The sequence below is a fragment of the Mustela erminea genome, chromosome X (assembly GCF_009829155.1).
Source record: "Mustela erminea isolate mMusErm1 chromosome X, mMusErm1.Pri, whole genome shotgun sequence".
Taxonomy (NCBI): Eukaryota; Metazoa; Chordata; class Mammalia; order Carnivora; family Mustelidae; genus Mustela; species Mustela erminea.
Window position 1 is genome coordinate 126,418,435 of NC_045635.1, and position 17,775 is coordinate 126,436,209.

A 17,775-nucleotide genomic window follows, 5' to 3' on the forward strand; every position below is an offset into this window, starting at 1 on the left:
GTTTGATATTTACCTGCCATTTTCATATAAATTTTATATGTACAGCTAAGAGTACCCAAGGAGACCAGTAAAAACAGTTAAATAAGGTGTACGCAAGGAAAGATGATAGCCCAAGGTATATGAAACAACTATCTAGTGTGTATTTCTCATCTCTAGACAAGTTCGTGTTTATTGTTTTATTTATGATCAAGTGAAGTTGTAGACCATTGTTGGCCCACTTTATAAATGGTTCAGCAGTGGCACAGAATTCGTCACTTGTCTGAGGTCAGCAGCAGATTTTCTCGGCTGTCAAGTGATGTGTGTCCTCCAACAGAGGAGTACAACTCTATTAGTTCAGATTCTACTCTTATATTGAAGATGAGTTTTGCGAGAGCTGGCTAAAGCAACACTTTGATAACTTGACAAGTTTTTTTTCTTCATTTGGCAGAAGGGGAAAGGGTAACCTGAGAAACTAAATTATTTTCAGGGACTTTGGGAATCTAACAATAACTATTACATGTAATTTATGAATAGTCAAATGCTTTATATATTCACTAAAATAGTCTGAAATTCCCCAATTTACCCTCATTCCTGGCCACACTTTCCTTTCCTGTTTCATTGCTTCATGTTCTTAAGAATGGATTCTGCATTCCTTTTAAGGTATTCTGTCAGTCATATTTGTCAGTTACACATGCTAGTCTTCCTTTTTCTCAAGTTCAGTGAACTCTCACTGGACAATAATAGCAATAGCTAACAACATCTGCACAGCACCTTACAGTTTGCAAAGAACGTTCACATATTCTTGTTTGAGTTTTGCATAGTGAATCTGCTACGAGGTGTCTCTTGACATCCTTGCCGAAGATGTTAGAATCTTTAACTCAGTAGAGTCGTTGAGTATGCTGTAGTCTTTGAATAGTGCCCTGACTAGGGATGGGGATTAGATGCGCTATTTTGAAAGCTGTGTGTAATTATTGAAATGGGGGGGCTTGAGTTCTTTAGCCACTTGAATCAGATTTACTTTTGTAAGTGATACTTTTCTAACTGTTACCTGGATGGATTTTGTATCCATTATATTCCAGCCTGTAATTTGTATAAATTTACCGTCTGTTGTCATTAAAAAAGTGTTCGAAATGCGACTTTGATGTGTCCTGATTGAATGAATAGTAAGTTTATTGACATCTCTGTTTTTTAGCCCTTATTTGCTTCTGTTTATACCATATAAAATCGATAGAGTTGTCAAGGGTAGGCCTTTATGCAATACTTGTAGACCAGAGGTGCTCAGACTGGTGGGGGTCTCTGAGGGGTACCAAGACAGGAAGGGCTGGTTATACCCACTATGTGGTGACCCCATCAGAAGTGGTGTGGCAGTGGGGAAAGAAAGCAGCATCTTGCCCTGTGGCTTTTTAAAGAAAATTCATTTGGGAGTGAATGGGCTTCAGGTACTGCTAAAGGAGTAATATTTGTGGCTAAATAATTAAGTTAGGGGCAGTCCGTTCCTTGCCGTGTCTGCATGCCGCCGCCTTCAGTTAGGGGCAGTCTGTTCCTTGCCGTGTCTGCATGCCGCCCCCTTCCTTGCGGCAGTTGCCTTTGCCTGCGGCCCTCTAACTACCTTTTGGTGGTGCTCCAGCTAATTTCTGTGCTTCTAAGGGCTCTAGCTAGTTCTTAATAAATACTGTCCTCCTCTAAAAAAGATTTGAGACCTCTCAGTGTCAAAACATAAAGATGATATGTGTTCATATGTATATACAAAAGTACAGATTATAAAATGTCCGGGGAACTCAGGACACATAGAGTGGCATTGCAGAGACCACTGGAATCACCTTATAGGATCTACTGCCCAGACCTACCAAGTCAGAACCTCTGGGGGTGGGGCCTGGAATGAAAATAGTTGCTGGTAACGGGCCGTATCTGATGAAGCCCGTTTGAGAACTGCTGGAGATTGGGAATTGTTAATGTTTGTTTTTAATGCTAGACTTGAAGATATTTGTATAAAGCTGGCCTGAAATAGATACTTTAATAAGCAAAGGTAGAGTTCTGCATAATGCTATATATTGAAGGCTCTGCTTAAAATCAGGAGAGCTGGGGCGCCTGGGTGGCTCATTGGGTTAAGCCTCTGCCTTCAGCTCAGGTCATGATCCCATGGTCCTGGGATCGAGCCCCGCATCGGGGCTCTCTGCTCAGCAGGAAGCCTGCTTCCTCCTCTCTCTCTCTCTGCCTGCCTCTCTGCCTACTTCTGCCTACTTGTGATCTCTCTCTGTGTGTGTCAAATAAATAAATAAATCATCTTTAAAAAAAATCGGGAGAGCTTTCTTGGGTACCTGACCATCATGTTGACTTTGCTTCACTGTTTAGGAATTCTATGAAAACTGGTGCAGGGGACAGCCCTCTTAGAAACCGCTTCAGCCTATTAGGAAATGGCCACTGTTGCTCCTCTGATGCCTTCCTCTTATTTGGAATTCTTAAACTGTTGTCTTTGAAGAGAGGGGAAAACCTAGCACAGGCATTTAAGAGACTCTGGTTTCAAAAGTAAAGGAGCTAACCCTAGGCATATCTGCTCTTTGAATAGGACAGTATACTATACTGTACTATACTATAATAGTATAACCCCTGCCACCACATACTCTTCCTGTCACTGCTTGCATCTTCCACTTCACTTCCTGTACAGCCTGCTGTTCTGCCTGTGCTCACTCCCATGCCACAGCTTTCTACTGGCGGTTCCCTCTGCCCAGGACCCTCTCCCTCAGATCCACCCAGGACTGGCTCTCTTTCACCCTTTAGGTCTCAGCTCTCATGTTGCTTCTCCAGAAAGGCCTCCTCCATCCTTCTCAGAACAGAGTATTGGATAAAATTGCCCTGTTTGTTGGCCTGCCTCCACTATGCTGTATGCTTCAGTATGTCCCCTAAATCCCCGGTGCCTCGCGCTTAGTTTAGTAAGGATGTTCTTGGCCAACTGGAAGTAACGGAAACCACAGTTCAAACTGGCTTAAACAATGGAAGAGGTCAGAGATGGGGCCAGTCTATTCGCACAGTTCAGAGTTCCTGTTCCATTTCTCTGTGATTCCCTCTGCATGTCCTTCTCAGCGTGTTGGTGACAGCCTCAGGCTTCCCTGTCTCGTGATAAGAGAACGGCCACAGCCATTCCGAGGCTCCATTTGTCCACCACAGATAGTCACCTGGCCATTCAACAACCTCCCTGGGCTTCACATACCCACCTGTGAAACAATCACTTTGGCCAGGCAGTGCCAAGTGTCTGCGGGTTCATGCCGGACAAGTGACCAGTCCCAAACCATCACTTGGTTAACTTGGGCCACTCAGTGAGCACCCCTGAGGAAGGAGTTTGATGCTGGTGAGGTTCCCAGCGTATTTGCTGCGGGCCTAAACAGATTCGTGAAGTGAAAATGGCAGTATGCAGTGTAGACATAGGCGTAGCTAGGGGTATAGACAGATACGAATGCAGGGATGGGAGTCGTGCACTTCGGAGCATGGAACCAGCGTCATTGTCAGGACATGGCAGGACCTGGTGTGGGGCCGTCCTCCAGAGGACCTTACAGCTGCAGCAGGGCTGGGCACCTAGTAAGGGGCAACATAGCGGCCCAGTCCCTCTGTACCAAATTTTGTGAGTTCTGCCTTAGGAAGAAAACTGAAATAGTTGGAGAGTCATCAAAATCTTTCCGCCATCTGTCTCTGGGGCTTTCCGTTTCCAGGACTCTGCACCGTGCTCTGAAGCCCTAAAACATCCCTTCTCTCAACCCCTCCCCATCTTACCCCTCCCCACCACATCTGTGGTTCTTTATAAACCCGGGTAGCCAGGGGCGGATGCTTTGTGCCTGCATCCAAGCGAAGCAGCAGTGCGGCTGGATGTGTTCTTTGTGGGTATGGCACCTGGGGGTTTCCCGTTTCACCAGGTTTCACAGAACGTAGCAAGTGCAGTCGTTCACCTGGGATCCTGCTTCACAACACTTCCCAGTGATGGTAGCAAGAGGCAGCCTCGCACCTGGGTCTGGGACCACTGGCCAGTGCTCTGCTGTGTAATTCTTCAATTATCAGCAATGTCATCAAGTTTACCCCTGGCCTGTTAATGTGCGTAAAGACAACAAAAGTAGAATAGAAATAATCTGATTTTTCTCAGCTATATGTAACTATAGAAATACTTATTTTAAAGAAAAGTGTATATTGCATAACCTGATGTTACTGCTTTAAAAATATTCACAATAGAAAATAAACATGTTTGGGGGCTGTGAAAAATGAAGTCTGCTCATACTTCTGCATTCCATTTCTTTCCTAAAAATTGAATGTAGAACACGCCAAAGGCACCATGCTTCCCCCTCTCCCCCCAGTATTTCTTTTCTCTTTTTTTTTTCTGTTTTTTTTTTTTTTTTTTGGTTTGTTTGTTTGTTTTGTTTTGTTTTAATAGTGGTATGGAGCCCATTGTGGGGCTTAAACTCACAGCCCTGAGATCAAGACCTGAGCTGAGCCACCAAGGTGCCCCTTCCCTAGTACTTCTACTGCTTCTACTTAAATATGAGGTGCTCTGCCTCCACTTTTTGCTCAGTCCTCCCTCCTGACCCATCTTGGGCCAACTAGAACTGGGACTGAAAGTTGAATGGGGAATGCATAGAAAGCTCAGTAAAATGGAATAAGCAAGAGAAGTTAAACCATTTTTTCCAACTGACTTGGCAGAGGCTCTGGTGAGAATTGCCCTGTGTGGTAGGTAGGATTCTAAGATGCCCCCGAGAATGCCACTGCCTCGTGTACATGCCTTATATCTTGTACACCTCGTGACTATGGATGGAACCTGTGAATGTGATGGGGTAGTAACTCTCTGGATTAGATTAGTGCGTGAATTTGCTCAAGCCACCATAACCAAGTACCACAGACCGTGTGGCTTAAATAACAGAAACATATTGTCACGCCGTTCTTCTGGAGGCCAGAAGTCCAAGATCCAGGTGTTGGCAGAACTGAAGAACCTTGGCTTATAGATGGCCATCTTCTCCCTGTGTCTTCACATGCTTTTCCCTCTGTATGCCCATGGCCTAATCTTTTCTTATGAGGACATGAGTCATAATGGACTAGAGTTCACCCTGATAACCTCATTTTAACTAATTTCCTCTTTTAAAGACTGGATCTCCAAATACCTTCACGTTCTGAAATATCGGGGGTTAGGCCTTCAACATAGGGATTGAACTCAGCCCTGTAATATTTCGTTATATAGTCTCCTAGGTAGAATAATGACTCCCCAAATATGGTCACATCTTAATCCTGAGAAATTGTGAAAAAAGAAATAAAGGTGCAGGTAGATGGAAGTTTGCTATTTAGCCAACTTTAGGAGGAGAATATCCTGGATTATCTGGATGGGCTCAATATTATCACAGGGATTTTGTGGTAGACTAAAAAAATAGCATTCCAAAGATGTACTCACCAATTCCTACATCCTGTGAATATTACTTTGTATGTCAAGAGTGAATATCACTTTACATGGAGAAAGATGTGATTAAATTAAGGATCTTGAAAGGAGGCGTTTATCTGGATTATTTTGGTAGGTGATCTTTGATAACCCTTCATAACCTTAATGCAGTCACATGTATCCTTACAAGATAGAGGCAGGGGGAGTTTGAAACAGACCCATGCAGAGGAGAAGGCCATGTGAAGACAGAGGCAGAGACCGCAGTGAGGTGACCACAAGCTAAGGAGGCCTGGGGCCCACAGAAACTGGAAGAGACAGGAGGATCCTTCCCTAGAGCCTCCAGAGGGAGTGTGGCTGTGTCCACGCCTTGATTTTGGACTTTTTTTTAACTTCCACCTGGAACCCCATGATTGCAGTTCCTTGGGTAAGTCACCAGCTTCTCAAAACACCAAGAGCCCAATGGTGACCAAGAGAGTTGCAGGGGGAGCTTCACAATTTGGTTCTCAACGGGCCTGACCCCCACCCCTAATTTCCACCTGGGTGAGCGTTAGAGATCTATGCATCTACATGCAGGTAAGCATCCTATCAGCCGATTTTGCTGACACTGTATGCCCAGAGCACTGCCTTGTGCCTGCCACAGAATAGGTATACAGTGGATGTGTTGAGTGAATGAATGTCATTCCATATTGTGTCCCGTTTTAAAATTCTTTCTATTGAGTTTGATATTAACATATGCTTTCTGTTTGCTTGAGTCCTTGAGGCAGCTGGACCTGCAATGGAGAGGGAGTCCACTGGGGGGACAGGAGCAGCTCTGCTCAACCCACATTAGTGACAGGGAAACCTCCAGACTTTGACTTCTATCTATCCTTAACACGATGTTTTCTACAGAATGCACATTATTCATCTTTTATATCATCCAAGCACATGGTTCTTTATTTAACAGAAATAGATGTAGCTTTCTTTCTAGAAGGTGTGTGTTCTTTCTGTTAATATGGTGGGTTTCAAAAGTTTAACTTGGGGCGCCTGGGTGTCTCAGTCAGTTAAACATCTGCTTTCAGCTCAGGTCATGATCTCAGGGTGCTGGGATCAAGGCCTGCATCAGGCTCCCGCTCACCGTGGGAGTCTGCTTCTCCCTCTCTGCCCCTCATCCCTACTCTTTCTTTCTTTCAAATAAATAAAATCTTAAAAACAAACAAAAACAAAAAAAGCTTAGCTATAACAATTCCATAATAACGAGTGATTTTTATGTTGTTACCTGTTTCATTTAGCTTTGATTTTACTACTAATGATCCATTTCTTTTTTTAAATTTTATTAGGTTATGTTAGTCAGCGTACTTAGCAATAATCTGTTTCTTACTTCTAATAACCTTCAGATAGCTTCATGATTATCTCCAGTGCAGGAAGTGTAGCCCTGAACACTGGGGTGACTCTGAGCAGGATCCCTCCAGCCAGAAACAACAAAAGATTTAATTGTCTCACGGAACTCAAGGAGCAAGCTTCCTGAACTCTGATCACATGTTAAAATGCACATAATTCCTTTAACAAAATAAGCATCAGTATGTTGAATATTTAATTATTTTCATTGTGAGTATGCAGTGTGGGTTTTGGTGCTTGAAGAGGTCTTCTCTCTGCATTAAGCTTCAACTTCTTTGGTGTAATGTCATTATGTTTCATGTTCTGAAGAATTTTTACTAGGTTTTCTGAGAATCTGTCAGACTGTATGTATCTTGCAAACTAGCTCAATGTGTGTGTTGAACTTCTCATTCCCAAACCTATGAGTTGTAGAAGTTCCTAAATGAGAACTATAGCACATTAAAAATTTTTAAATTGACTTTATTTTTTTAGAAAAATTTTAAGTATACAGCAAAACTGAATGGAAAGAATAGAGTTCCCATGTATCCCCTTAACACCCCCTCCTCAGAGCCTCCCCTGCCGTCAACATCTCAAACCGTAGTGGTACATTCATTATAATCAATGAGCCGACATTGACGCATCATCACCCAAAGTCCATAGTTCACATTAGGCTTTACTCTTGGTGGAATGCATTCTACGGGTTTGGACAAAAGTATAATAACATGTATCCACTGTTGTAGTATCACACAAAATAATCTCACTGTCTTTTTTTTTTTTAAAGATTTTATTTATTTATTTGACACAGAGAGGGAGATCACAAGTAGGCAGAGAGGCAGGCAGAGAGAGAGGGAGAAGCAGGCTCCCCGCTGAGCAGAGAGCCCCATGTGGGGCTTGATCCCAGGACCCCAAGATCATGACCTGAGCGGAAGGCAGAGGCTTAACCCACTGAACCACCCAGGCGCCCCAAATAGTCTCACTTTCTTAAAACCACCTCTGTACTCAACATATTCACCCTTCTTCCCTCCATCCCAACCCCTGGCAACCACTGATCTTTTTACTGTCTTCATAGTTTTGCCTTTTCTAGGATGATACAGAGTTGGAATCATGAAGTATGTAGTGTTTTCATATTGACTTATTCCATCTAATAATATATGTTGAAGTTTCCTCTGTGTCCTTTCATGGCTTGATAGCTCATTTTTAAAAATTTTATTTGTTTTTTTTCTCATGTTTGTTATTTATTTAATTTTTACTGAAGTATAGTTAACATACAGTGTTATATTAGTTTCGGGTGTACAGTATAATGGTTCATCAGTTCTCTACATTTCTCAGTGCTCGTCAAGTTAAGTGTACTCTCTATCCCCTCATCTATTTCACCAGTCCCCCACCCACCTCCCCTCTGGCAACCACCTGTTTCTTCACTATATTTAAGTCTATTTTGTTGTTTCTTTTTTCTTTGTTCATTTGTTTGGTTTCTTAAATTCCATACATGAGTGAAATCATGTGGTAATTGTCTCTCTATCTGACTTATTTCACTTAGCGTTATACCCTCTAGGTCCATCCATATTGTTGCTCGTGGCAAGATTACATTCTTTTTTATAACTGAGTAATATTCCATTGTGGGCGTGTGTGTATATGGATATGGATATATACCACAGATACACCCAGTGTGCACACATATACCACCATCTTCTTTATTCATTCATCTATGGGCTGCTTCCATCTCATGGCTGTTGAAAATAATGCTGCAATAAACGTAGGGGTGCATATATCTTTTTCAATTAATGTTTTTGTTTTCTTTGGGTCAGTACCCAGTGGTGGAATTACTGGATCATATGGTAATGCTCTTTTTCATATTTTAAGGAAACTCCATACTGTTTCCATAGTGGCTGCACCAATTTGCATTCCCACCAACAGTGCATGAGGGTTCCTTTTTCTCCACATCCTCGCCAATATTTGTTATTTCTTATATTTATGATTCTAGCCATTCTGACAGGTATGAGTTGATATCCCATTGTGGTTTTGATTTACATTTTCCTAGTGATTAGTGATGTTGAACATCTTTTCATATGTCCGTTGGCCATCTGTATGTCCTCTTAGGAAAAAAATGTCTGTTCAGGTCCTCTGCTCATTTTTTAACTGCATTATTTCTTTTTCTTGGTGTTGACTTGTTTAAGTTCTTTATATGTTTTGGATACTAACCTTTAATCAGATATGTCATTTGCAAATATATTTTCCCATTACGTAGGTCGCCTTTTTGTTTTATTGATGGTTTCCTTCACTGTGCAAAAGCTTTATTTTGGTGTAGTCCCAATAGTTTAGTTTTTCTTTTGATTCCCTTTCCTGAGGAGACCTATCTAGAAAATGTTGCTACTGTTGTCTTCTAGGAGTTTTATGGTTTCAGGTCTCAAATTTAGGTCTTTAATCCATTTTGAGTTTATTTTTGTATAGGACATAATAAAGTGGCCGAGTTTCATTCTTTCACATGTAGCTGTCCAGTTTTCCCAACATCATTTGTTGAAGAGACTATCTTTTCCCATTGCTTCCTTTGTCATGGATTCATTGACCATGGATGCATTTCTGTTCCATGGATCTATTCTGTTTCAGTGATCTTTGGTCTCTTTTTGTGCCAGTACCATATTGCTTTGATTACTACATCTTTGGTATATCTTGAAATCTGGGATTGTGATGCCTCCAGCATTGTTCTTTCTGAAGATTGCTTTGGCTATTTGGGGTCTGTTGTGGCTACATAGAGATTTTAGTATTACTTGTTTTAGTTCTGTGAAAAATGCTGTTGGTATTTTGATAGGGATTGCACTGAATCTGTAAATTGCTTTGGGTAGTGTGGCCTTTTTAACAATATTGGTTTTTCCAATCCATGAGCATGGATTATCTTTGTGTCGTCTTCCATTTCTTCCATCAATGTTTTTATAGTTTTTGAGGTGCAGGTCTTTCACCTCCTGGCTTAAGTTTATTCCTAGGTATTTTATTACTTTTAATGTAATTACAAATGAAAGTGTCTTCTTAATTTCTCTTTCTGCTACTTTATTATTAGTGTATAGATGTGCAACAGATTTCTATGTATTAAGTGCCCTGTGACTTTACTGAATTCTTTCTTCAGTTCTAGTAGTTTTTGGTGGAATCTTTTCTATATATGGTATTACATCACCTGCAAATAGTGAAAATTTTATTGCTTCCTTACCAGTTTGGATTCCTTTTATTTCTTTTTGTGGTCTGATTGCTAGGATTTCCAGTGCTATGTTGAATAAAAGTGGTGAGAGTAGACATCCTTGTCTTGTTCTTGATCTTAGAGGAAAAGCTCTCAGTTTTTCACCATTGGGTATGATGTTAGCTGTGGGTTTCTCTTTGTTTGCTTTTTTAAAATTAACGCATAATGTATTATTAGCTTCAGGGGTACAGGTCTGTGAATCGTCAGACTTACACACTTAACAGTACTCACCATAGCACATACCCTCCCCAGTGTCAATAACCCAACCACCCTCTCCCTACCCCCCTTCCCCTGGCAACCCTCAGTTTGTTCTGTGATATTAAGAGTCTCTTAAAGTTTTGTCTCCCTCCCGATCCCATCTTGTTTATTTTTTCCTTCCCTACCCCCCAAATCCCCCACCCTGCCTCTCAAATTCCTCATATCAGGGAGATCATATAATAATTGTCTTTCTCTGATTGACTTATTTCACTCAGCATAATACCCTCTAGTTCCATCCACGTCGTCGCAAATGGCAAGATTTCATTTCTTTTGATGGCTGCATAGTATTCCATTGTGTATATATACCACATCTTCTTGATCCACTCATCTGTTGATGGACATCTAGGTTCTTTCCATAGTTTGGCTATTGTGGACATTGCTGCTATAAACACTGGGGTGCACGTGCCCCTTCGGATCACTACATTTGTGTCTTTAGGGTAAATACCCAGTAGTGCGATTGCTGGGTCATAGGGTAGCTCTATTTTCAACTGTCTGAGGAACCTCCATACTGTTTTCCAGAGTAGCTGCACCAGCTTGCATTCCCACCAACAGTGTAGGAGGGTTCCCCTTTCTCTGCAACCTACTTTCCCGAGAGTTTTTATCATGAATGGGTGTTGTACTTTGTCACATGCTTTTTCTGCATCTGTTGAAATGATCATTTATTCTTTTTTATTAACATATAATGTATTATTTGCCCCAGGGATACAGGTCTGTGAATCATCCGGCTTACATATTTTGTAGCACTCACCATAATACATACCCTCCCCAATGTCCATAACCCAGCCATCCTATCCCTACCCCCCTACCCTCCAACAACCCTCAGTGTGTTTTGTGACATTAAGAGTCTCTTATGGTTTGTCTCCCTCCCGATCCCATCTTGTTTATTTTTTCCTTCCCTACCCCCCAAACCCCCGACCTTGCCTCTCAAATTCCTCATATCAGAGAGATCATATGATAATTGTCTTTCTCTGATTGACCCATTTTGCTCAGCATAATACCCCCTAGTTCAATCCATGTCGTTGCAAATGGCAGGATTTCTTTCTCTTCTTTTTTTTGATGGCTGCATCGTGTGGGTTTTTCATATATGGCCTTTATTATGTTGACCAAGTACAAAATCCATTCATGATAAAAACTCGCAACAAAGTAGGTTTAGAGGGTTAGCTCATTTTTAAAAATGCTAATGAAATTCTATTGTCGGAGTGTACCACAGTTTGTCCATTCACATATTGCTTCCAAGTTTTAGCAATTATGAATAAAGCTGCTATATAAGTATCCATGTGCAGGTTTTGTGTTGACATAAGTTTTCAGCTTGTTTGGGTAAATACCAAGGAGTATGATTGCTGTATAGTATGGTAAGAGTATGTTTCGTTTTGTAAGAAACTGCCAAAACTGTCTTCCGAAGCGCCTGCACCATTTTGCATTTGCACCAGCCTGCCCGCCAGAGGTTCCTGTTGCTCTATATTCCTGCCAGCATTTGGTGTTCTTAGTGTTTGGCATTTGGGACATTCTACTAGGTGTGTAGGTTGTATCTCATTGTTTTCATTTGCAGTTCTCTAATGACATGTGATTTTCAGCTTCTTATTTCTTTTCCATTTGTATATCTTACTTGGTGAAGTGTTAAAGCACATCTTTATAATAAATATTTTAATAAAGATAAAAAGCCTGACAAACTTTTCAATTTTATTTTTTTAAGTCATCTTGTTCACTTGGCTGCTGCTTCCCCTTATCAGAAATAGGGGCTATTTTGTAGAATCTCAAGTCTGTAAACTGAACATACAAATCAAGCATGCCCATTTTGGAAAAGCACATTGGTCAAGGAGACAGAACTCTGGTTTCTGATTTCTTCCTGCCACTAAACATGTCATCTTAGGCAAGTCATTTCCCTTTCTGAATTCTCAGTGCCTTCTATAAAATAAGGGGAATGGCTGAAGTTCTTGCAACTCTGGCTTTCTTTTCTTTTTGTATTTTATGTTAGTCACTAGAGTGGCCCATGTCACTATGCAAATATCTGAGCCCTTTGCCTCACGGTAAATTTAATATTATCATCTTGAAAATTTTCCATATTTCTTTCTGTACTGAAATGAAGAGCTCTGAGCAAAGCTGAAACCTAGCAACCAGCTCTCCTGAAATATCTCATTGGATATGTTGTACGTAGAGTGTTATCAGGCGAGAGTATATACAGCAAAAATGGTAACCACGCTTCAGCATTAATTTCATTTGGTGACTCACCCACTCTGTCATCCAAAGATGGCATTGATCTAAATTGTGACCTTTTCTTCTAACTCACATCATTAGAATAATGCCAGTAAAAGGGCAGTGACTCACCACTGGAGCAGATTCTTCTTGAGAAAATTAGCAGAGCTTTGTCATGGAAATCTTGGTCAAAGGGTCTTTTATTAACTTCACCTGGTGAGCAAGCCCATTTTTTTGCCCAGCCCATTAAGGGCCTCTTCTATAATATGTTGTGTGGATTCAGTCTAGCCTGGCCATGTTATTTTGTTGATTCTTTCCCCTTCTGGCTGTACTTCAGGCTTTGAATGCACAAAATGATTTTTCCACTGAATCAGTTGTTAATCACCGTTGCCTCTATAATTTGAAAGGGCTCAGGAGGCTTGTTTTGTAGTCTGAAATAGTTTTCATACATCGTTTGTGGGTCCAAATCCCCCTGTTGATATATATTAATTGTGTAACTGCACCGTCTTGTAGAAACGGATACTCAGAGTGACAGGGTTGTTGAAATTACTGTTTCCCAGTTGCCAAATGAGCACATCAGGGAGAAGAAAAATCCAGGAGTTTTGGTATTAAAAATAAAGCCTAGTAATTAGACACAGCTTGCTTATTAATTCAACATATCCTGGTGTATTAAATTACATGTCTCTTATATTTAATCCACACTTCTTTAGCCTCCCAAATTCTGGAAGACACTGGGTGTAACTGCTTGAATTCCTTCTGTAAAATACTAACATAAAATTGCATGTGCTTGAAAACTTGATAAATACCTCCCAAAGCTGGAAGCAACCATCCACACTTCTCTAGTTTAACTATTCAGTGTTTGTTTGAGGGCCAGAAAGGGGAAGTAGCTTGCTGAAGGTCACACAGCAAGTCATGGAAAAGCTGAGATAGCACCTCGGTTCTCCATTTTTCAGGCCGGTCCCCTTGGTATGTCAGTAGCCCCTTTCTGTCAGAGTTCCTGAGGATAGCGTGAGTGGTCGATAGAGGGTGAAACGATATTCTCTGCCCATTGCTTTAGAAGTATATAGTATATTTAGAAGCATTGCTTTCCCAAATGGTCCCAGGATATAAGCTCTAGGACTTGAAGAGAGATAAATTAAGATGTTTTTAAAATTCCCTTCTATGGGCCCTCTTGGTGTTCAGTGGACAAGATGCTTTTGGATTTATGTTGTGCTTGTAAGCCAGCAAGATTGATTTCCACAAGAGACAGGAGAAATTTAATGTTATAACTTCATGTATGGACTTCGGCTTTGGCGTAAAGTACTGAGAGTAACAGAAATAAAAGTACTGCTAATGTGTAATTATTGGAATGGATCCTTCTGGTGAATAAGGGGCCAATGATTAGCTTCTGGAGGTAATATTAGCTTTTTTATCTCTGGTTAGGTTACTAGTTGATGTTTAGTCATCATTTTTATAAATTCATTTCCTAGTAGATATAGATTTTCTTCTCTCTGCAAGTTTATATACTTTCACCACAAGCCTGCCTGAACTAAAAGTAAGTAACTGAGTTTATGTTTCAGAATAGCCTTAAAAGAATTTTAAGAAAAGTTACGGCAGTTTAATAATCGGCTGAATCATCAAGCTAAAGTTGAGCTTCAGAGGCTATAAATAGCAGTATTTACTGGTTTCAAATATCCATGGGGAAGAGCCAGTTGGATTGGGTTCTGTCAGTCACATCACAGTCTGTGTAATTCTTGGGATCAGTCATGTAGAGCCATCTTTTTTTTCATTTATCCAGATATTACCCCATTAATATTTAGTGGATATTTTCTATGTGCCAAATCCAAGGAGGACAGAGAGGCATGAAGGACATGGTGCCCGGATACAAATAGACCCCACACTGCAGAGGGGAATGGCAAGTTAAGTAGGGACACCCACTTTATGGAGCTGCTTCATAGTTGTCAGCACACAGGAGCCACCTCCTGGCAGGGTCAGGGAAGGTCACTGAAAGTTTCTTAGATGAGGTGCCGCCTAGCTGTGTGGGGAAGGCAAAGGGTTTGATGGGGCCGCGAGGTAGGGCTGGGGCTGGGGGGAGGGCATGTGGGGCCCTGGCCGGGGCAGCGCATGCGATATCTGGGTGGGAAAGGAGGAGAGGGTCCGGGTGAGGAGGTGGCAGGCTCAGCACATGAGGGCCTTGTGAGCACTGTGCTTGGCCAAAGGAAAAGCATGTGCCAAGGCCCACAGGTGGAAGGGAGTTCAGTAGGGCCAGAGCAGAGCTGCAAAGCTTCAAAGGCAGAAAGTAGAGGCAGAAACACAGGGCTAAAGCTCAGAAGATTGGGCAACAGAAGGCTAGCAAAAGATTTTCAGCAGGAGAGGGACACAATCAAGCCTATGCTGTTAGAAAGCTCCTTTGCCAACGGTGAGAAGTGACACGATACACTCTTCTGTGAGTCTATTTGGGTGTAAGTGAAACCATAAAAAAAAAGACAAAAAAACAAAAACAAAACTAACTTCCCTTTTCCAGCTGGGGTGTAGCTGGATGAATTGTGACTTATTCATACAGTGGCAAAAGTGAATGAACCAGCTCTACATGCATCAACATGGATAATAACAGAAAACAATAGGGCTATTGTTTATGGATACACAAGTGCATGGACATACCCAGAGTGCATAGAAGAGCATACACCTATCTCAGGGAATTTGGTACCTCCATAGGAGGAGCAGGGGGTCACCTCCAGCTGTTTGGTAAGGCATTATTTATTTAAAAAATGTTATTTGAAGCAAGTATGGCAATATGTTAATATCTGGGTAGTGGGGACGTGTGCATATTACATTTTTGTGCATGTTTTAGTATATTTCAAAAATAAAAATTTTAAGTAAAAAAAGGAAAAAGGATATTGTATCAATTCATGTACTCTTGGCTGCAAGTAAGAGAATAAGAATTAAATTAAAAAAATAAACTAATATGTGCATCACTGTAAAAAAAAAAAAATAAGAGGCCTAAAGTAGGTTTTTTATTATCCCATCAAGGGTTGATAAACTACAGTCCGTTGCAGGCCATACCTGGCCCATTACCTGTTTTGATATGACCTGTGAGTTGAGATTGTGTTTTACATCCTTTCTTCTATTTATTTAATTTTTTGGTAACTGTAATAATAAGTATTTATTATTACTATTACTATTTTTATTTTTATTATTATGTTCAGTTAGCCAACATATAGTATGTGTTTTTTACATTTTTAAGTGGTTGAAAAAAATCAAGACTATTCCAGGGGTGCCTGGGTGGATCAGTTGGTGCAGTGTCTGCCTTCGGCTGAGGTCTGATCTGAGGGCCTGGTATGGAGCCCCCCGCATCACCGGGCTCCCTGCGTCTCCCCCTCTGTACTCCCACCTGCGCGTGCTCTCACTTGCTCTCTCTGTCTCAAATGAATAAATAAAACGCCTTTAAAAAAAAGAAGAATATTCTGGGGTATTTGAAAATTACGTGAATTTCCAACTTCAGTATCTGTAAATAAAGTTTTATTGGTAGACAGCCATGTCCTTTCGTCTAAGTATTGGCTTTGGCTATTCTTGCACTGCAGAGGGAGTTGAGTTGAGACAAAGATGGACCACAAAGCTTAACCCATCTACTGTGTGGCCTTTCAAGAAAGAGTTTGCTGATTCCTGCCATTTAACAAAAGAGCCCAAAGCTAAGTGGTTCCAGGATTGGTTAACTCAGTAGTATGATGATTTGGGGACTCTAAGTGGTTCTCTATGTGCATGGCTGCCGTATCTCTGCCACATCTATGGTTGCCATTGGCTCCAAGCATCAGGTATCGTATGACAATGTTCAAAGGCTGTGGTGGGTAAGGGCACTTGCCTCATATGTCTCTCCCTTTTTTTCTTCCTCTGTGTGTATGTGTGTGTGACTTTTTAACAGAAAGGCTATCCTTCCTGAGACAGTGTAAACTCAGAAATGAAAAAAATTGGATTGAAAGCGGCAAGAGGGGAGACCACTCCTAGTCCAGCAGGCAGTGCATCCATTGGGAGACAGATGACAGGAGCTCGGACCAGGCCATTGCGTAGAGTGGAGGTAGTTGGATTCTGGGTACATTCTGAAAGATGACTCTGTGGACTGGATGTTGGAGGGAGGAGTTGAACCAAGCGGGACTCCAAGGTTTCTGACTTGGACAACTGGGTGTCTGTCATCCCAGGAGATGGGGCAGACAGTTTTGATGTAGAGGTGGGGATCGAGTCTTAATGTCTTTGCGGTTTTGCCATATTTCTGAGTAATAAGAGGTAAGAAAATAAAGCAGAAACAGTGTTTTTACTTAAAAGATCTGTAACTCAAAAGTGTTATTTTTCTACTCTGATAAAAGAGAGTTGCAAGTTTAGAAAGTATTTTTATACCCACTTTTTCATTTGACCCTCAACTCCGGAAATCCGAGTGACAGGAACCCTCCTCATTTTACAAATGAGAAAACGGGGTTGCAGAGAGGGGAAGTCCGCGGGCTGCCGTGGACGGTGTAGCCTTCGCTGGGTCCGAAGAGAGCTGTTAAAACTGACCCTTGTCTTTCCTGGGTGGCAGGTTTGCTTTTGTTTACCAGTGACGTACAACTGGCTAAGACTACACTCTGTTTTTTCCCTTTTTAATATTACACACAGACATCATTTTATATTACACACAGACATCATTTTATATTTTAAAGTTATCTTCCTATTATGTTAGTATTTTCATATAAAAAAGACAGTAATTTGCGTTGTTTGCTTATTTTTAGATGATCTCACGTAAGTGTTTTGAATCATCTCTGAAAGCTTATTTCCACAGCACATAACAAAATTAATTAAATTGCCTTTTGAAGCAGGGCTGCTTTGTTTCCCACTGAAACAGTGACTCATGAGGTCTGATTGAGTCTCATTTATATTCCTCCTTCAGCAAGTAATTTAAATGTGAGTTCTATAGAAAGGAAAGCAGAAACAGAACTATTCCTTGCTTACCTCTTTGACAAGTTATCAGTTATCCTGGATGTGGAGTTACGTAGGTGAAAGCTGCCACATTTTGGTGGTACAAGACGTTGCTGTTGACAGCACCATTGATAACTGACAGCTGTGTGTCCTGGGTTGTATAAATGGGGCAGGGAAGGTAGAGTTTGGCCCAATACGAGGGAGCCTTTTCTGATCCGCTGAGACGCCCAGCATTGGTACCTTCTGGTTTGGGTGGCAGTGAGTTTCTTGATGCATGGATGTGAGAAGAGAAAGCTGCTCGATGGGAGAAGTGGGGGTAGAGGAGCTTTTGTTTAACAGCCGATCTAAACCGTGGGAGACTGGGAGGAGGTACGGTTGAGTCGTGTGTTGTGGCATGATGATGGAGCATATCTGAAGTAAATGCTTATTTTGACACTTT